The following is a 21,906-nucleotide window of genomic DNA, read 5'->3' on the forward strand; positions in this document are numbered from 1 at the left end:
AATGCACATGGCACTCTCACTTCGGAGCCCTGTCGTATTTCAAGGCAACAGTATAGGGTCACATATGGGGTATCGCCGTACTCGGGAGAAATTGCCTAACAAATTTTGGGGGGCTTTTTCTCCTTTCATCCCTTATGAAAAGGGGAAGTTGGGGTCTACACCAGCATGTTAGTGTAAAAAAATTAATAAAATTACACTAACATGCTGGTGTTGCCCTATACTTTTCATTTTGACAAGAGGTAAAAGGGAAAAAAGCCCCCCAAAATTTGTAATGCAGTTTCTCCTGACTACGGAGATACCCCATATGTGGGCGTAAAGTGCTCTGGGGGCGCACAACAAGGCCCAGAAGGGAGAGTGCACCATGTACATTTGAGGTGATTTGCACAGGGGTGGCTGATTGTTACAGTGGTTTTGACAAACGCAAAAAAAACAAAACCCCACATGTGACCCCATTTCGGAAACTACACCCCTCACGGAATGTAATGAGGGGTGCAGTGAGAATGTACACCCCACTGGTGTCTGACAGATCTTTGGAACAATGGGCTGTGCAAATAAAAAATTTTGTACAGCCCACTGTTCCAAAGATCTGACAGACACCAGTGGGGGTAAATGCTCACTGTACCCCTTGTTACGTTCCTCAAGGGTCTAGTTTCCAAATGGTATGCCATGTGGGGGTTATTTTGCTGTCCTGGCACCATAGGGGCTTCCTAAATGCGACATGCCCCCCAAGCAAAACTTGCTCTCAAAAAGCCAAATATGACTCCTTCTCTTGTGAGCATTGTAGTTTGCCCGTAGTGCACTTCAGGTCAACTTATGGGGTACCTCCATACTCAGAAGAGATGGGGTTACAAATTTTGGGGGTATTTTCTCCTATTAACCCTTGCATAAATGTGAAATTTGGGTGGGAAACACACATTTTAGTGAAAATGTTTTTTGTTTTTTTACGTATGCAAAAGTCGTGAAACCCCTGTGGGGTATTAAGGCTCACTTAATTCCTTGTTACGTTCCTCAAGGGGTCTAGTTTCCAAAATGGTATGCCATGTGTTTTTTTTTTTTTTTGCTGTTCTGGCACCATAGGGGCTTCCTAAATGCAACATGCCCCCCAAAAACCATTTCTGAAAATGTACTCTGAGCCCTCTACTGCGCCCGCCAAATACTTTAAATAGACATATGAGGTATGTGCTTACTCGAGAGAAATTGGGCTACAAATACAAGTATAAATTTTTTCCTTTTACCACTTGTAAAAATTAAAAAATTGGGTCTACAAGAAAATGCGAGTGTAAAAAATGAAGATTGTGAATTTTCTACTTCACTTTGCTGCTATTCCTGTGAAACACCTAAAGGGTTAAAACGCTGAATGAATGCCATTTTGAATACTTTGGGGGTGCAGTTTTTATAGAGGGGTCTTTTGTGGGGTATTTCTAATATGAAGACCCTTCAAATCCACTTCAAACCTGAACTGGTCCCTGAAAAATAGTGAGTTTGAAAATTTTGTGAAAAATTGGAAAATTGCTGATGAACTTTGAAGCCCTCTTGCGTCTTCCAAAAGTAAAAACACGTCAATTTTATGATGCAAACATAAAGTAGACATATTGTATATGTGAATAAAATAAAAAAAATATTTGGAATATCCATTTTCCTTACAAACAGAGAGCTTCAAAGTTAGAAAAATGCTAAATTTTCAAATTTTTCATCAAATTTGGGGATTTTTTCACCAAGAAAGGATGCAAGTTACCACAAAATTTTACCACTATGTTAAAGTAGAATGTGTCACGAAAAAACAATCACAGAATCAGAATGATAACTATAAGCATTCCAGAGTTATTAATGTTTAAAGTGACAGTGGTCAGATGTTCAAAAAATGGCTGGGTCCTAAGGTGTAAAACGTCTGGGTCCTTAAGGGGTTAAACAGATTTGTAAATTACTTCTATTAAAAAATCTTAATCCTTTCAGTACTTATGAGCTGCTGAAATCGAGTTGTTCTTTTCTGTCTATGTTCTCTGTGATGACACCTGTCTCGGGAACTGCACAGTTTAGAAGCAAATCCCCATTCCCAAGACAAGCAGGGATGTCAGCGGAGAGCACTGTTGCCAGACAGAAAACAACAACCAACTCAACTTCAGAAGCTGATAATTATTGAAAGGATTAAGATTTTTTAATTTAAGTAATTTACAAATCTGTTTAACTTTCTGGAGCCAGTTGCTATATTAAAAAAAGTTTTTTCCTGGAATACCCCTTTAAGGACATGCAGCATGGTGAGCTACACATGCTGTCAGCAGCAAATAATGCCAGGCATCAGTTGCTCTCTGCTGACACCTCTGTCCATGTCAGGAACTGTCCAGAGCAGGAGAGGTTTGCTGACATGGACAGAGGTGTCAGCAGAGAGAACTGTGTTCAGATAGGAAAGAACAGCTCAACTTCCTCTGCAGCATACAGCAGCTGATAATTACTGGAAGGGTTAAGATTTTTTAATAGAAGTAATTAACAAATCTGTTTAACTTTATGGAGCCAGTTGATATGAAAAAAATTATTTGCCACAGGAGTACTCCTTTAATCTTATAAGGACGAAGGGCGTACAGGTATTCCCTTACGTCCTGATACTTACGGATAGGGGATAAGTTTAGGGGATAAGTTTGAGATCGCGGGGGGGGGTCCGATCACTGGGGCCCCCTGCGGTCCGACCGCGGGGGCCAGGCTCTCCGGCCAGATAGCGGGTGTCGACCACCGCACGAAGCGGCAGCCGACACGCCCCCTCAATACATCGCTATGGCAGAGCCGGAGATTGCCGAAGGCAGCGCTTCGGCTCTGCCATAGAGTTGTATTGAGGGGGCGTGTCGGCCGCCGCTTCGTGCGGAGGTCGACACGCCCCCTTCCCGCAGGCTGTCGGGGCTCCGTACAGGAGATCGAAGGGGGCCCCAGCGGTCGGACCCCCCCGCGATCTCAAACTTATCTCCTATCCTTAGAATAGGGGATACGTTGTTCACCACTGGGTTCACCACTGGACTACTCCTTTAAGCTGCATTGACGCGAGGGCAGGAGCCATATCCCTGTATCCGGAAAAAAAAAAAAAAAACATATTTGGTATCGCCACACGCGTAAATGTCAAAACTATTAAAACGTATAACGTATATGATCCTGCTCGGTAAATGGTGTAAATGTAAAAAAAAAATACCAAACACTAAAAATACTGATTTTTAAGCCCTTAAGGACGCAGGACGTAAATGTACGTCCTGGTGCAGTGGTACTTAACACACCAGGACGTACATTTACGTCCTGTGCATAACCGCGGGCATCGGAGCGATGCCCGTGTCATACGCGGCTGATCCAGGCTGCTGATCGCAGCCAGGGACCCGCAGGCAATGGCCGACGCCCGCTATCTCGCGGGCGTCCGCCATTAACCCCTCAGGTGCCGGGATCAATACAGATCCCGGCATCTGCGGCAGTGCGCGATTTCAATGAATGATCGGATCGCCTGCAGCGCTGCTGCGGGGATCTGATCATTTAGAACGCCGCACGGAGGTCCCCTCACCTTCCTCCGTCCGGCTCCCGGCGTCTCCTGCTCTGGTCTGAGATCGAGCAGACCAGAGCAGAAGATCGCCGATAACACTGATCTGTTCTATGTCCTATACATAGAACAGATCAGTATTAGCAATCATGGTATTGCTATGAATAGTCCCCTATGGGGACTATTCAAGTGTAAAAAAAAATGTAAAAAAATGTAAAAGTAAAAAAAAAGTGAAAAATCCCCTTCCCCAATAAAAAAGTTAAATGTCCGTTTTTTCCTATTTTACCCCCAAAAAGCATGAAAAATAAATTTTATAGACATATTTGGTATTGTCGCGTGCGTAAATGTCCGAACTATTAAAATAAAATGTTAATGATCCCGTACGGTAAACAGCGTGAACGAAAAAAAAAAGTCCAAAATTGCTACTTTTTTAATACATTTTATAAAAAATTTTTTTATAAAAAATGTATTAAAAGTTTTTTATATGCAAATGTGGTATCAAAAAAAGTACAGATCATGGCGCAAAAAATGAGCCCTCATACCGCCGCTTTTACAGAAAAATAAAAAGTTAGAGGTCATCAAAATAAAGGGATTATAAACGTACTAATTTGGTTAAAAAGTTTGTGATTTTTTTTTAAGCGCAACAATAATAGAAAAGTATGTAATAATGGGTATCATTTTAATCGTACTGACCCTCAGAATAAAGAACACATGTCATTTTTACCATAAATTGTACGGCGTGAAAACGAAACCTTCCAAAATTAGCAAAATTGCGTTTTTTAATTTTTAATTTCTCCACAAAAATAGTGTTTTTTGGTTGTACCATACATTTTATGATATAATGAGTTATGTCATTACAAAGGACAACTGGTCGCGCAAAAAACAAGCCCTCATACTAGTGTGGCGATGAAAATATAAAAGAATTATGATTTTTAGAAGGCGAGGAGGAAAAAATGAAAACGTAAAAATTAAATTGTCTGAGTCCTTAAGGCCAAAATGGGCTGAGTCCTTAAGGGGTTAATCACATCATATTTTAATCACAAAAAAAAGCGATCAAAAAGTCCAATCAAAACAAAAATTGTACCGATAAAAAATTACCAATCACGGCACAAAAAATTAGCCCTTATACATCCCTGTATACTGAAAAATAAAAAAACATATAGGGGTCAGAAAATGACAATTTTATGCATACCAATTTTGTTGAAAAAAGTTAGCTTTTTTTATGAATAGTACACTAATAGAAAAACTATATAAATTGGGTATCGTTTTAATTGCATTGACCTATAGAATAAAGATAATGTATAATTTTTACACTAAACTGCATTGCGTGAAAACCAACCCCCCAAAAAAAAGTTTTTTTTCAAATAAATTTCCGCCTGCAAATAATATTTTATTGGTTCTGCCCTACATTTTATGGTAAAATGAAGGATGTGATTACAAAGTACAATTGTTCGCGCAAAAAACAAGGCATTATATGGGTCTGTGGGTGAAAAAATAAGAGTTATGGATTTTAAAAGGAGAGGAGGAAAAAAATAAAATGCAAAAATAAAAATTGTCCTGGTCCTTTAAGGGATATTCCATGAAAAGTTAAACAGATTTGTAAATTACTTCCATTAAAAAACTTATTCCTACCAGTACTTATCAGCTGCTGAAGTTGAGTTGTTCTTTTCTGTCTGACACCTCTGTCTGTCTCAGGAACTGTCCAGAGCAGAAGAGCTTTGCTATGGGGATTTGCTCCTACTCTGGAGAGTTCCTAAGACAGAGGTGTCAGCAGAGAGCACTGTGGTCAGACTGAAAAGAACAACTCAACTTCAGCAGCTGATAAGTACTGGTAGGATTAAGATTTTTTAATAGAAGTCATTTACAAATCTGTTTAACTTTCTGGAGCCAGTTGATATGAAAAAAAAATATATACCGGTAACTTTTTCATATTTTCATAGAATATGCCTTGGGGACGAAGTCCATTTTAACCTTAAAGGGGTTCTCCGGTGCTTACACATCTTATCCCCTATCCAAAGGATAGGGGATAAGATGCCTGATCGCGGGAGTCCTGCCACTGGGGACCCTGGGATCTTGCACGCAGCACCCCGTTTGTAATCAGTGCCCGGAGCGTGTTCGCTCCAGGTCTGATTACAGGCGACCACCGGGCCGGCGGCGTGTGACGTCACGCCTCCGCCCCGTGTGACGTCACGCTCCGCCCCTCAATGCAAGCCTACGGGAGGGTGCGTGATAGCGTGATAGAACCCCTTTAAGGTTAAAATGGACTTCGTCCACAAGGGGTTAAAGGGTTTTTCTATGAAAATATGAAAAAGTTATATATTTATTTTTTTCATATCAACTGGCTCCAGAAAGTTAAACAGATTTGTAAATTACTTCTATTAAAAAATCTTAATCCTACCAGTACTTATCAGCTGCTGAAGTTGAGTTGTTCATTTCAGTCTGACCACAGTGCTCTCTGCTGACACCTCTGTCTTAGGAACTCTCCAGAGTAAGAGCAAATCCCCATAGCAAAGCTCTTCTGCTCTGGACAGTTCTTGAGACAGACAGAGGTGTCAGACAGAAAAGAACAACTGAACTTCAGCAGCTGATAAGTACTGGTAGGAATAAGTTTTTTAATAGAAGTAATTTACAAATCTGTTTAACTTTTCATGGAATACCCTTTAAAGGACCAGGCCAATTTTTATTTTTGCATTTTATTTTTTTCCTCCTCTCCTTTTAAAATCCATAACTCTTATTTTTTCACCCACAGACCCATATGAGGGCTTGTTTCTTGCGCGAACAATTGTACTTTGTAATCACATCATTTTACCATAAAATGTAGGGCAGAACGAAAAAAATATTATTTGCAGGCGGAAATTTATTGAAAAAAAATGCTATTTTACAAAAAAATTTTTTGGGGGGGGGTTGGTTTTTACGCAATGCAGTTTATGGTAAAAATTATACATTATCCTTATTCTATAGGTCAATGCAATTAAAACGATACCCAATTTATATACCAATTTTTCTATTAGTGTACTATTTATTAAAAAAAAGCTAACTTTTTTCAACAAAATTGGTATGCATAAAATTGTCATCTTCTGACCCCTATATGTTTTTTATTTTTCCGTATACAGGGATGTATAAGCGCTAATTTTTGTGCCGTGATTGGTAGTTTTTTATCGGTACAATTTTTGTTTTGATTGGACTTTTTGATCGCTTTTTTTTTCCCAAAATATGATGTGATGAAAAATCTGTATTTTTAGTGTTTGCAATTTTTTTTTACATTTACACCATTTACCGAGCAGGATCATATACGTTATATTTTAATAGTTTTGACATTTACGCCTATGGCGATACCAAATATGTTTTTTTTCCGGATACAGGGATACGGCTCCTACCCTCGCTTCAATGCCGCTTAAGGATTTAGGGCATACAGGTATGCCCTTGGTCCGTAAGTATCGTAAAGCATCCCAGAGTTATTAATGCTTAAAATTACAGTGGTCAGATTTGCAAAAAAATGGCCTGGTCCTTAAAGGGGTTCTCCGGTGCTTACACATCTTATCCCCTATCCAAAGGATAGGGGATAAGATGCCTGATCGTGGGAGTCCTGCCGCTAGGGACCCCCGGGATCTTGCACGTGGCACCCCGTTTGTAATCAGTGCCCGGAGCGTGTTCGCTCCGGGTCTGATTACAGGTAACCACCGGGCCGGCGGCGTGTGACGTCACACCTCCGCCCCCGTGTGACGTCACGCTCCACCCCTCAATGCAAGCCTACGGGAGGGGGCGTGATAGCTGTCACACCCCCTTCCGTAGGCTTGCATTGAGGGGCGGAGCGTGACGTCACAGGGGGGGCAGAGGTGTGACGTCACACGCCGCCGGCCCGATGGTCGCCTGTAATCAGACCCGGAGCGAACATGCTCCGGGCACTGATTAAAAAACGGGGTGCCACGTGCAAGATCCCGGGGGTCCCCAGCAGCGGGACTCCCGCGATCAGGCATCTTATCCCCTATCCTTTGGATAGGGGATAAGATGTGTAAGCACCGGAGAACCCCTTTAAGGACCAGGCAATTTTTTTGCAAATCTGACCACTGTAATTTTAAGCATTAATAACTCTGGGATGCTTTAACTTATTAATTTGATTCCAAGACATATTGTACTTTATGTTCGTGGTAAATTTTCATAGATACATACATAATTTCTTGGTGAAAAATTTCATGAAAAATTAGAAAATTTGTAATTTTTCTAACTTTGAAGCTCTCTGCTTGTAAGAAAATTGAACATTCCTCATATATATATATATATATATATATATATATATTCACATATACAATATGTCTACTTTATGTCTGCATCATAAAGTTGACATTTTTTTTTAAGGCATTAGAGGGCTTCAAAGTTTAGCTGCAATTTTCCAATTATTCATGGAAAATTTCAAAATCAGAATTTTTTTAGGGACCAGTTCAATTTTGAAGTGAATTTGAGGGCCTTTGTGTTCGAAATACCCCATAATGGACCCCATTATGAAAACTGCACCCCTGAAAGTATTCAAAATGACTTTCAGAAAGTTTGTTAACCCTTTAGGTGTTTCACAGGAATAGCAGCAACGTGGAGGAGAAAATGTAAGATAATTTTTTACACTAACATGTTCTTGTAGACCCATTTTTATTTTATTTTTTTCATTTTAACAAGGGGTAAAAGATGGGTAACAAGGGGTAACAAAGATGTAAAGTGCTCTGTGGGTGCACTAGAGGGCTCCAGGGGCGTACCTAGAGAATTTGGCACCCGGGGCGGACCCTTTGTTTGGCACCCCCCCCCCCACCCACACCCCTCCTTAATTACGCCCCCCTACCCGCACCCCCCCTTAATTACACTCCGCTCCCTCCTCCCAATTACACCCCCCCCCCCTAAATTACACCCCCTCCTTCCCCTGGTCTCCCTCCCCTTAATTACACCGCCCTCCCTTCACATATAATTATTTACTTACATTTTGATGATGCCTCCGTCCGACTGCTGGTGATGGATCCTTCCGCTCCTTTAAAAGATCCGTGAAGGCGGCATCAGCATCATGACGTCACATTGCGCACCGCCGCAACACTCCTCCCCATGCTGCTCTGACTCCACAGATGCAGGTGCCGGGCGGAAAAGCATCGCGGTCACGGTGCAGCAGTGGATAGGGCAATTAGGTAGCAGTTTCTCCACATTAGGTAGCATAGATTCCCCACATTAGGTAGCATAGATTCCCCACATTAGGTAGCATAGTATTCCAAATTAGGTAGCATAGTAATCCACATTAGGTAGCATAGATTCCCCACATTAGGTAGCATAGTTTTCCACATTAGGTAGCATAGTTTTCCACATTAAGTAGCATAGTTTCCCCACATTAGGTAGCATAGTTTTTCACATTAGGTAGCATAATTTCCCCACATTAGGTAGCATAGTTTTCCACATTAGGTAGCATAGATTCCCCACATTAGGTAGCATAGTATTCCACATTAGGAAGCATAGATTCCCCACATTAGGTAGCATAGATTCTCCACATTAGGAAGCACAGTTTCCCCACATTAGGTAGCAAAGTATTCCACATTAGGTAGCATAGATTCCCCACATTAGGTAGCATCGTTTTCCACACATAGATAGACACACACATAGACAGACACACACATAGGCACACACACACATAGACAGACACAGACACACACACATAGACACATAGACACACACTCTCCTGGCAGAGAAAATTTGGCTTGAATTGAAGGCCATGTGCGTTTACAAAGCCCCCATGGTTCCAGAACAGTGGACCCCCGACATGTGACCCCATTTTGGAAACTACACCCCTCATGGAATGTAACAAGAGGTGCAGTGAGCATTCACACCCCACTGGCATTTGACAGATCTTTGGAACAGTGGGCTGTGCAAATGAAAAATTTTATTTTTCATTTTCATGGACCACTGTTCAAAAAATCTGTCAGACATCTGTGGGGTGTAAATGCTCACTGCACCCCTTATTACATTACGTGAGGGGTTCTGCTTCCAAAATGGGGTCACATGTGGGGGGCCCACTGTTTTGGAACCATGGGGGCTTTGTAAACGCACATGGCCTTCAATTTAAGCCAAATTTTCTCTCCAAAAACCGCATTTTGCTCCTTCCCTTCAGAGTCCTGTAGTTTGCCCGCAGAGTACTTTACATCCACATATGGGGTATTTCCTTACTCAGAAGAAATGGTGTTACAAATTTTGGGGGGCTTTTTTCCTATTACCCCTTGTGAAAAATATAAATTTGGGGTAACCAGCATTTTAGTGAAAAAAATCTAATTTTTCATTTTCATGTCCAACTTTAATGAAAATTTGTCAAACACCTGTGGGGTGTTAAGGCTCACTATACCCCTTGTTACATTCCGTGAGGGGTGTAGTTTTCAAAATGGTGTCACAAGTGGGTGTTTTTTTTTGCATTTGTTAGAACCACTGTAACTATGCAAATCACCAATTTAGACCTGTACATGGTGCTCTCATTCCTGAGCCATGTTGTGCACCCGCAGAGCATTTTACGTCCATATGTGGGGTATTTCTGTACTCAGGAGAAATTGTATTACAATTTTTTTTTTCCTTTTACCTCTTATGAAAACGAAAAGTATGGGGCAACACCAGCATGTTAGTGTAAAAAATAAAATAAAAAATACAATAACATGCTGGTGTAGACCCCAACTTTTCCTTTTCATAGGGGTAAAAGGAGAAAAAGCTCCCCAAAATTTGTAACGCAATTTCTCCCGAATAGGGAAAAAACCCATATGCGGCACTAAGCTGTTGCCTGGAAATACGACAGGGCTCCGAAGTGAGAGAGCGCCATGAGCATTTGAGGCCTAAATTAGGGATTTGCATCTGGACAGACCTGGATGCAAGCATTACACTTGCCTCCGCCGCCAAATTACGCTACAGCAGTGTTTCCCAAACTGGGTGCCTCCAGCTGTTGCAAACCTCCCAGCATGTCTGGACAGTCAATGGCTGTCCGGCAATACTGGGAGTTGTTATTTTGCAACAGCTGGAGGCTCCATTTTGGAAACAGTGCTGTACAAAATGTTTTTCATTTTTATTGGGGGGGGGGAGAATCAGTGTAAGGGTGTGTATATGTAGAATTTTACTTTTTACTTTGTGTAGTGTAGTGTTTTTAGGGTACATGCAGACGGTCGGGTTCATAGCAAGCTTCCTGCTGGGAGTTTGAGTTATAGCAGAAAATTTTCCGCAGCTCAAACCTAAAGCGGGAAACTCACTGTAAATCCCCACCTGTGTGAATGTACCCTGTACTTTTTTTGGGGGAGTGGGGGGGGGGTTCAAAACTACAACTCCCAGCGTGCACTGACAGACCGTTCATGATGGGAGTTGTAGTTTTGCCACAGCTGGAGGCACAATGGTGGGGAAACACTGAGTTAGGTTTCAGTGTGCCACCATCTGTTGCAATACTACAACTCCCAGCATGCCCACCCAGACTATCCAGGCATGCTGAGAGTTGTAGTTTGGCAACATCTAAAGGGCCAGATGTTGCAGAACTACAACTCCCAGCATGACTGACTGTCTAGGCATGCTGAGTTATAGTTTTACAACATCTGGAGGGCCACAGTTTGGAGACAACCGTGCAGTGGTCTCCAAACTGTGGCCCTCCAGATGTTGTAAAACTATAACTCCCAGCATGCACTGACAGCCGAAGGGCAAGCTGAGAGTTGTAGTTATGCAACAGCTCGAAGGGGCACTGTTTGGAACCCAGTGTAGTGGTCTCCAAACTATGTCCCGCCAGATGTTGCAATACTACAACTCCCAGCAAACCCAGACTGTCCAGGCATGCAAAAAGTTGTAGTTCGGCAACATCTGAAGTCGTAGATGATGTAGAACTACAACGCCCATCATGCCTGACTGGGCATGCTGGGAATTGTAGTTTTGTAACATCTGGAGGGACAAAGTTTGGAAAACACTGCACCTCCAGGTGTTGCAAAACTACAACTACCAGCATGCCCAGACTGTCCAGGCATGCTGGGAGTTGTAGTTCTGCAACATCTGAATGGCCAGATGTTACAGAACTAAAACTCCCAGCATGCCCAAACTGTTTGGGCATGCTGAGAGTAGTAGCTTTGCAACATCTGGAGTACCACAGTTTGGAGATCACTGCACAATGGTCTCCAAACTGTGGATCTCAAGTTGTTGCAAAACTTCAACTCCTAGCATGCCCAGACAGCCAAAGGCTTTCTGGGCATGCTGGGAGTTGTAGTTTTTATAACTTTTACAAGGCCACAGTGGATCACTCACCAACTATCTTCACTGCCGCCTGCCGCCGCAACCGTCACAGCCGCTCATCACACCTGCACCGCCGCAGCTGCTGATCGCCGTTAAGCAGCCCTGCAGCCCCCGCCACCCGGCTCTGAACTTTAACCCTCCCGCCCCCCACCTACCATGGTCAGTCAGTTCTGACTGACCAATGGCATGGGATAGGAGGAGGTGGCACCCCTGCCACCTCGCTCCTATCCTTCATGGTGATCGGGCTGTCTCTGACAGCCCTGATCACCTTTATTTTCCAGTCGATCGGGTCACCAGAGACACGGTCAACCCGGAAAAGCCGTGATTCGCCGGTCAGAATTGACCGACGAATCACGGCGATTGCCGACAAGGGGGCCCGTGTGCGGCAGTGACCAGAATTCCCACAGTGTACAGGTATGCCCTTGGTCCTTAAGTACCAGGGAGCAAGGGCGTACGCCCTTCGTCCCTAACAGGTTAAGGCCAAAAGGGGCTTGGTCCTTAAGGGGTTAAGTGTGTACCATCTATTAGTTGGTTATGCCAAACATATACACAAGTGTGAAATTGGCCTAAAATATAGTAATACAGGAGCCTGTATTTCATTCTGATTGTTAATACATTGTAAAAAAAAATTTGCTGGCAGTTTGCACTTGATGCCAAAGTTATTAAGATATTGTAAACAACAAACTGGCACTTGAATTGTTAATTATTTGCCCTCCAATTTTGGAATCATGACAGATAAGGTTATCATGCCTACACCTAGTTACACACACTTTTCTTTAGCTGCTGAGTCGTTTATCTCTACCTTTTAAGGTTATCCATTTTAACCCTTACATATGCAGTTTTGTTGCAGGAACAGCAAATTGTCTGCTTTCTATTGGAGAACAACTGTCACTTATATGTGCACAGTACGGCTTATATTTGACTGTTGATTTCTGCATGTGGCTGAAGGTGTCCACTAGAGATGAGCGAACTTTTCAAAAATTCGATTCGGCCGATTTGCCGAATTTTCCGAAAAAGTTAGCTTTGATCCAAATTTTTTTGCTGCAAATCTATATTACCGTATATACTCGAGTATAGGCCGAGTTTTTCAGCACGATTTTTCGTGCTGAAAACACCCCCCTCGGCTTATACTCGAGTGAACTCCCCCACCCGCAGTGGTCTTCAACCTGCGGACCTCCAGAGGTTTCAAAACTACAACTCCCAGCAAGCCCGGGCAGCCATCGGCTGTCCGGGCTTGCTGGGAGTTGTAGTTTTGAAACCTCCGGAGGTCCGCAGGTTGAAGACCACTGCGGCCTTCAACATCATCCAGCCCCCTCTCACCCCCTTTAGTTCTGAGTACTCACCTCCGCTCGGCGCTGGTCCGGTCCTGCAGGGCTGTCCGGTGAGGAGGTGGTCCGGTGAGGAGGTGGTCCGGGCTGCTATCTTCACCGGGGAGGCCTCTTCTAAGCGCTTCGGGCCCGGCCTCAGAATAGTCACGTTGCCTTGACAACGACGCAGATACGTCGTTGTCAAGGCAACGGCTCTATTCCGGGCCGGAAGCGCGGAGAAGAGGCGCCCCCGGTGAAGATAGCAGCCCGGACCACCTCCTCACCGGACCACCTCCTTACCGGACAGCCCTGCAGGACCGGACCAGCGCCGAGCGGAGGTGAGTACTCAGAACTAAAGGGGGTGAGAGGGGGCTGGATGATGTTGAAGGCCGCAGTGGTCTTCAACCTGCGGACCTCCGGAGGTTTCAAAACTACAACTCCCAGCAAGCCCGGACAGCCGATGGCTGCCCGGGCTTGCTGGGAGTTGTAGTTTTGAAACCTCTGGAGGTCCGCATGTTGAAGGCCGCAGTGGTCTTCAACCTGCGGACCTCCGGAGGTTTCAAAACTACAACTCCCAGCAAGCCCGGACAGCCGATGGCTGCCCGGGCTTGCTGGGAGTTGTAGTTTTGAAACCTCTGGAGGTCCGCAGGTTGAAGACCACTGAGGGCGAATGATGAGAAGAGGATGATGAAGGGGGGGGGGGGGTGTGGGGATGATGAAGGGGGGTGGGGATGATGAAGGGGGGGGTGTGGGATGATTACAAGGGGATGATGAAGGGGGGATGTGTGGGATGATAAGGGGATGTGTGGGATGATGACAAGGGGATGATGAAGGGGGGATGTGTGGGATGATGACAAGGGGATGATGAAGGGGGGATGTGTGGGATAAGGGGATGTGTGGGATGATGACAAGGGGATGATGAAGGGGGGATGTGTGGGATAAGGGGATGTGTGGGATGATGACAAGGGGATGATGAAGGGGGGATGTGTGGGATGATGACAAGGGGATGATGAAGGGGGGATGTGTGGGATGATGACAAGGGGATGATGAAGGGGTGATGACAAGGGGATGATGAAGGGGGGATGTGTGGGATGATGACAAGGGGATGATGAGGATGTTAATGACGGGTCTGGATGATGACAGGGGGGGATGAGGTATTTCCCACCCTAGGCTTATACTCGAGTCAATAACTTTTCCTGGGATTTTGGGTTGAAATTAGGGGTCTCGGCTTATACTCGGGTCGGCTTATACTCGAGTATATACGGTAAATAAGGCTATTTCTAGCCTACATACAGCCTCTATAGGGGTATAGAACAATTTGCTGTGTTCTAAAACACATATGGAGTGTGCTGGGGTAGTGAAATAATACTGTTATTCAGAATAACATGCAGATTACCGGCATTGCTTTTAGAATCACTGCCGCACAGCAGCCTGGTGGTGTTAGGAGAACATATAGCGACTGAATTACATAGCGTGGAGGTGTTGGCAGCATGAGGAGACCATATAGCGGCTGAATGGCACAGCGTGGAGGGGTTGGCAGCATGAGGACACCATATAGTGGCTGAATGACACAGCTTGGATGAGGCTGAAGCATGAGGACACCATATAGTGGCTGAATGACACAGCATGGAGGTGTTGGCAGCATGGGGAGACCATATAGTGTCTCAATGGCACAGCCCGGAGTTGCCAGAAGCATGAGTAGGCACTAGGCCTTCACAATCCCTAAGATTAAAAGATGAATTAAGAAATTTAAACCGAAGATTTTGGACAGCGGGTGCTACCTATGAGAACATTTGAAATTCCCAGACTCAGGCCCCACAGCGGCATCAGTAACCCATATATTGCCTGAATGACACAGCCTGGAGTTGGCTGATGCACGAGTACACAGCAGGGCTTCACAATCCCCCCCCCAAAAAAAACACCACAATTTTAGACATTTTTTTAAAAGATTTTGGATAGCGGGTGCTACCTATGAGAAAATTTTAAATTCCCAGACCCAGGCCCCACAGCGGCATCAGTAACCCATATATTGCCTGAATGACACAGCCTGGAGTTGGCTGATGCATGAGTTTTTGTACCATATCCAAGCGCATATCCAAGAGTCCAGAAGACTCTATAATGCAGGACGGTGGACCACCAAAAGACATTCTTCTATAAAATAATTTTTTATGAAATAAAGAAGCAGAGTTCATCCCTCTCTGTATTTTTTTGGAAAATTTTACTTAAAAAATCACACGCAACAAGCGTTCAATAGTGTAATGGTTATTATTCTGGAAAATTCTAGTTTATTACAGTGATAATTATCAGAAAATTTGAAAAAAAAACACTACCCAAGAGTGTTTAATAACCCCATACATTGCACCATAAATGTTGAAATTTTAATTAAGCATGTATGTATGTATTTCAAAAATCCTAAAATTAAAGGCCCAAGCCCAGAAGCATCATTAAGTCAAGGAGTTCCTGAAAGACACAGGAGCAGTCAAGAGTAGGCATCAACAGTACCCAAGAGGCATTAATAACCCCTTACATTGCACGATCAATCGCGAGATCGAGCAATAACAGGTGTGTTATGCGCTCAGATGTCTGGGGCTGCACTGAACGAACCTGCGTGTGTCTATCTTTCACCGACAGGTGCGGGTAACCCGCTGAACCCCGTTCGCGATACGGATCAGGGATTGCAATTATTTGCCAGGAAAGAAGAATCACAACTAAGTGCGGGTCAAAAGCTCGGGTTCATTAAGTCCCTGCCCTTTGTACACACCGCATGTCTCTACTACAGATTGGATGGTTTAGTGAGGTCCTCGGATCATCCCCGGCGGGGTAGGAGAAGACCCTGGCAGAGCGCCAAGAATTTAAAGATCATTGTTGAAATTTGCACTAAGCATGTATTAGCTACTGCTAAACTTCCAAAAATTAAAGGCCCAAGGCCAGAAGTGTCAGTGAGGCAAGTAGTTCCTGAAAGACACTGGATGAGTCAGGAGCAGGCATTCACAATACCCAAGAGGGTTTCATAACACCTTACATTTAAAGATCAATGTTGAAATTTGCATTAAGCATGTATTAGCTACTGCGAAACTTCAAAAAATTAAAGGCCCAAGGCCAGAAGCATCAGTGAGGCAAGTAGTTCCTGAAAGACACAGGATGAGCCAGGAGCAGGCAATGGCAGTACCAAAGAGGGTTTCATAACCCTAATTGATAACCCAAGATGATCCATCCCTGATTCATCTTGACAAACGTCAGTCTCTCCACATTTTTAGTGGACAGACGAGTTCGCCTTGGGGTGACTGACACGGTCCACGCCAATCCCTCTCTGGCACAGAGGATCCACCTCCAGCCTGCCGAATCGTGACAGTAGATCCGGCCATGTATCCCGCTGAGGTCCCACTACCAGTCGTCGCTGACCTCACCACGCTGGTCGCCCAGCAATCCCGACAGATCGCCCAACAAGATCACCAGCTGTCGTACTTGACCACCATGACTCAGCAACTTCAGTCACAGCTACAGCAGCTTCAGTCACAGCTACAGCAACTTCAGTCACAGCTACAGCAGCAACAACCATCTCCTCCGCCGGCTCCTGCACCTCTTCCGCAGCAAGTGGCCGCTCCTAACCTCCGCTTGTCCCTGCCGGACAAATTTGATGGGGACTCTAGACTCTGCCGAGGTTTCCTGTCACAATGTTCCCTACATTTGGAGATGTTGTCGGACCAATTTCCTACAGAACGGTCGAAGGTGGCTTTCGTGGTTAGTCTCCTGTCTGGGAAGGCTTTGGCTTGGGCCACACCGCTCTGGGACTGCGATGACCCTGTCACCGCCACTGTACACTCCTTCTTCTCTGAGGTTCGCAGTGTCTTCGAGGAACCAGCCCGAGCTTCTTCTGCCAAGACTGCCCTGCTGAACCTGGTCCAGGGTAATTCTTCAGTAGGCGAGTACGCTATCCGATTTCGTACTCTCGCTTCCGAATTATCTTGGAACAACGAGGCTCTCTGCGCGACCTTTAAAAAAGGCCTATCCAGTAACATCAAAGATGTGCTGGCCGCACGAGAGATTCCTGCCAACCTGCATGAACTTATCCATTTGGCCACCCGCATTGACATGCGTTTTTCGGAAAGACACCAGGAACTCCGCCAGGAAAAAGACCTTAATCCCTGGGCACCTCTCTCATGGTATCCCTTGCAATCTACCCCTGTGCCTCCCGCCGAGGAGCCTATGCAAGTAGATCGGTCTCGCCTGACTATTGAAGAGAGGTCTCGCCGTAGGGATAAAAACCTATGTCTGTACTGCGCTAGTACCGAACATTTCTTGGTGGATTGCCCTATTCGTCCTCCACGTCTGGAAAATGCACGCACGCAACCTGCTCATGTGGGCCTGGCGTCTCTGGGTACGGAGTCTGCTTCTCCATCTCTCTCTGTGCCCGTACGGATTTCTCCTTCTGCCAACTCCTCCTTCTCTGCTGTGGCCGTCTTGGACTCTGGTTCTTCTGGAAATTTTATTCTGGCCTCTTTGCTTGATAGGTACTGCATCCCGGTGACCCATCTCATCAAGCCGCTATACATTTCTTCGGTCAACGGGGTCAAGCTGCACTGCACTGTGCGTTATCGCACAGTGCCCCTGCTTATGAACATTGGACTGCATCTCGAGGAAATTGAATTTTTGGTCTTGCCCGGCTGTACCTCTGAAATCCTCCTCGGTTTGCCATGGCTCCAGCACCATTCTCCCACCCTTGACTGGACCACCGGGGAGATCAAGAATTGGGGTCCTGCTTGCCGCAAGGAGTGCCTCACGTCTGCTCCCAGCCCCGTCTGTCGGTCCTCAGTGTCTCCTCCTGTGCCTGCTCTCCCCAAGGCCTGTCAGGACTGTGCCGTGCCTCCTCATAGTCCCCGTCCTGGTGATACTCTGCTCCGTGCCAAGCCTCACCCTCTGCCCCCCCCCCCCCATTCCCACTCCTTCTGACCGGTCTGCCATTCATGAGTATACCCAGGACTTCACTGTCCCCCAGAAGGAGACTCTACAATCGCTCCCAATGTCCTCGTCTCAGGTGGAGCGATATCCCGACAAAAAGAGGGGGAGACCTAAGGGGGGGGGGGGTACTGTTACGCCGAGCGCTCCGGGTCCCTGCTCCTCCCCGAAGCGCTTGCGGCGTTTCTCTCCTTGCAGCGCCCCGGTCAGACCCGCTGACCGGGAGCTCTGCACTGACATTGCCGGCGGAGATGCGATTCGCATAGCGGGACGCGCCCGCTCGCGAATCGCATCCCAGGTCACTTACCTGTCCCGGTCCCCGGCTGTCATGCTCTGGCGCGCGCGGCTCCGCTCTCTAGGGCGCGCGCACGTCAGCGCTCTGAGATTTAAAGGGCCAGTGCACCAATGATGGTGCCTGGTCCAATCACCCTGATTAGCTTGCACCTGTTCCTTGCCCTACTTATACCTCACTTCCCCTGCACTCCCTTGCCGGATCTTGTTGCCTTGTGCCTTGAGAAAGCTTTACTGTGTTACCCATACTGTGTTCCAGATCTCCTGCTATTCCACCATTGACTACGAATCTTGCCGCCTGTCCCGACCTTCTGCTACGTCTGACCTTGCTCTTGTCTACTCCCTTGTACCGCGCTTATCTCAGCAGTCAGAGAGGTTGAGCCGTTGCCAGTGGATACGACCTGGTTGCTACCGCCGCTGCAGGACCATCCCGCTTTGCGGCGGGCTCTGGTGAATACCAGTAGCAACTTAGAACCGGTCCACTGACACGGTCCACTCCAATCCCTCTCTGGCACAGAGGATCCACCTGCAGCCTGCCGAATCGTGACAGTATGCCACCACCTGCTGGTTCAGGTCCTGCTCCATGTCTACCTGCTGCTGATGAGTTGCTTCACTATGCGGGTGAAGAAAGCTACTCATCAGCGACTGTAGACTCAGGCTGCTGCTGATTGAGCTGGTACTGCTCCTGCCACCCCTCCCCTCCCCAGCAGCCATGGCAGTGGAAGGTGAGCGCAGAGGGCCACCCCGAGTCAGACCAGTGAGTGGATGGACCATGTGGGCGATAGGCATCGGCCAACTGACTACGTAGAATCTCTCTGTAGTAGGTCAGTTTGTCCTCCCTCTCAGTGGGTGTAAAAAAAGGTCCCATTCTGGGACGATAGCGAGGGTCTAATAAGGTGGAGATCCAGAAGTCATCCCGCTGATGAATTTTTACAATTCGGGGGTCACTACGCAAGCAACTGAGCATGCATCGTGCCATTTGCGCCAGTGACTCGGAGGGACTACCTGCCTCCATCTCCACTGCATACTACCACGGTGTGTCTGGGTCCTCTGTCTCGCCTTCCTCATAACCCTCTGGCTGCTCCTGCTCCTCCTCTCCTGTCCGATGACTAGAAACACCGGCCATCTCATCCAAACTAAACTGTGCTCCGCTCTGCCCCTCATCATCCTCCTCCTCCAGTTTAGCCCCCACAGGGCTCATGTAGCCTTGAGATGTAGACGCAACGTCTCCATTGCTGTGACCAGCCATGGTTTCAATCATTTGTTGTAGGAAATGTACGAGTGGAATTACGTCGTTCATGGCGTAATCCAAGCGACTTACAAATAATGTGGCTTCCTCAAAGGGCCTCAGCAAATGGCAGGTGTCACGTATGAGCTGCCACTGGTTCACATTGAAGTTACACAGGGGAGTACTCCTATCTGCTTGGATCATCAAGAAATCGGCGATGGCTTTTCTTTGTTCGTATAGTCTGTCCAACATATGCAGGGTAGAATTCCAACGTGTGGCAACGTCACAAATAAGACTATGTTGTGGGATACCGTTCTGACACTGCAGCTCAAGGAAGGTATGCTTTGCGGTGTACGAGTGGCTGAAGTGCATGCACAGTTTCCTTGCCATTTTCAGGATGTTTTGCAAATGGGGTGAAGACTTGAATCTGGTTGTCAAGCACTTCCTCAACACGTGTGCCATGCAGGGCGCATGTTTCACACTTCCTTGTAGCAGCGCGGACACGATGTTCTTCCCGTTGTTGGTCACCATGGTTCCCATTTCCAGATTTCGTGGAGTAAGCCATACTCGGATTTCTTTACAAATGAACTTTAGCAGTTCCTCCCCTGTGTGACTCCGTTCGCCAAGGCAAACCATGTGAAGAACAGCTTGACACCGCCGTGCCCTACACACATGGTACGATGAAGGGCCACCGAGATTTGGACGTGCAGTGGAGGTGGAGGACACGGTGGAGGATGAGGAGGCGGCGTCGCACACTGTAACAGGACCAACTGCCTGGGAGCGAGAGTGTGGAAGAGGAAGCGGTGTGACCTGTCCAAGTTGCTGTTGTGGCTGTGCAGGAACCACATTTACCCAGTGGGCCGTAAAAGACAAGTATTGTCCCTGCCCATAGTTACAGCTCCACACGTCGGCGCTGCCGTGCACTTTTGAACACACCGACAGGCTCAAGGACTGGCCCACCTTCTCTTGTACAAACTTATGCAGGGCTGGTACTGCCTTCTTCGCAAAGAAATGACATCTTGGGACTCTCCACCTCGGCTCAGCACAAGACATCAATTCTCTGAAAGGTGCAGAGTCCACCACTTGAAAAGGGAGGGACTGCAACACCAGCAACTTGGACAGGAGCACATTCAACTTCTGCGCCGTTGAATGAGTGGGCGTATACTGTTGTCTCTTGGACATGGCTTTGCTGATGGATTGTTGGCGGAATGGCTGACTAAAAGCGGGAGAAGCAGGAGCGACAGAAGGAGGGTTTGACACACAGCTCCCTTCGGCTGAGGTGGTTGAGCCTTGGCTGGATGAAGGAGGGAGCGGATGGCCACTGGGTGATGCAGCAGGCTGGACCACTACATCGGAGCCACGGTTCTCCCAGGCCGCTTTATGGTGGCGAAGCATGTGTTGACAAAGGGCCGTGGTGCTGACATTGGGACCCTGGCCCTGCTTCACCTTCTGCCGACAGATCTTGCATGTGACTACGTGAACCTCCTCTGGATGCCTTATGAAAAACTTCCACACCTCAGAGTAGCTGATTTTCCCACCCGCAGTCTGCACTAGTTGACTGCTACTGGCGCCGTCTACAGGAACCCCTGTTCCACTACCTCCCAGAAAGGTAGGCTGCCGCGAAGCAGGTGGTCTCCCCCACACACGTTTGGCTCCTGAATTTCCACTCCTGCCACCACGCTGACTGCCAACCGTGCTACCGTCTTGCTGCCTCAAGGGCAACCTGCAACTCTCTTCTCCTGATGATGATGAAGCCCCTTCTGCACCCGGCTCCCAATTGCGATCGGCTTCATCATCATCAACAGGTGTGTGCACGTCACTGATGTCCTCCTCAGGTTCCCCAACAGTGTCTGCTTCAGGACCCTGAACACTTGCAACACCGCCTCCCACGTCACTCTCCGCATCACTACTTGGCCGCCTAGCGGAGCAAGCAGCGCATGTCTCCTCCCCTTCTTGGCTGTCCAGTAGCTGCTGACTGTCCTCTATTAGATCCTCCTCAGTAAATAGTGGAGCTGAACCCACAGCATTAGATATTTCTTTAGGAGAGGGAACAGCATAGGACAAAGGCAATGGGAGGACAGGGACTGCTCCCGGGCCATGCCAACTGAGGGTTGTGTCTGGGGAACCCACCGACTGTTGACTGGGGGTGTCAGATGTCACTTGTGATGATGTGGATGAGCGTGTTAACCAATCGACGACGGAAGATGGGTTGCTGGTGGAGACACGACCGCTGGCTGATAACGGGAGCTCAGGCCTCTCGCTGCGACTCCTGCTGCCACTCGCCCCAAGTCTGCTGTCAGGATCCGGAGTAGTATGCAGGGGAGACACAGATAGTGGATCCTCTATGTCAGTGAGGTGAT

The 21,906-nt window shown here is 46.7% G+C and overlaps 1 long non-coding RNA gene across 1 annotated transcript in view; it reads right to left on the reverse strand.

Annotated features, from left to right (window-relative positions):
- The window catches only part of LOC130356194 (uncharacterized), a 59,597-nt gene extending 46,972 nt beyond the window's left edge, over positions 1 to 12,625 (reverse strand). Inside the window, exon 1 of the long non-coding RNA XR_008888808.1 lies at positions 12,567 to 12,625. This is a non-coding gene — a long non-coding RNA (uncharacterized LOC130356194). The remainder of the gene's footprint in view (positions 1 to 12,566) is intronic.
- Positions 12,626 to 21,906: the final 9,281 nt, after the last annotated feature.

Source organism: Hyla sarda, chromosome 2 (genome assembly GCF_029499605.1).
Source record: "Hyla sarda isolate aHylSar1 chromosome 2, aHylSar1.hap1, whole genome shotgun sequence".
NCBI lineage: Eukaryota > Metazoa > Chordata > Amphibia > Anura > Hylidae > Hyla > Hyla sarda.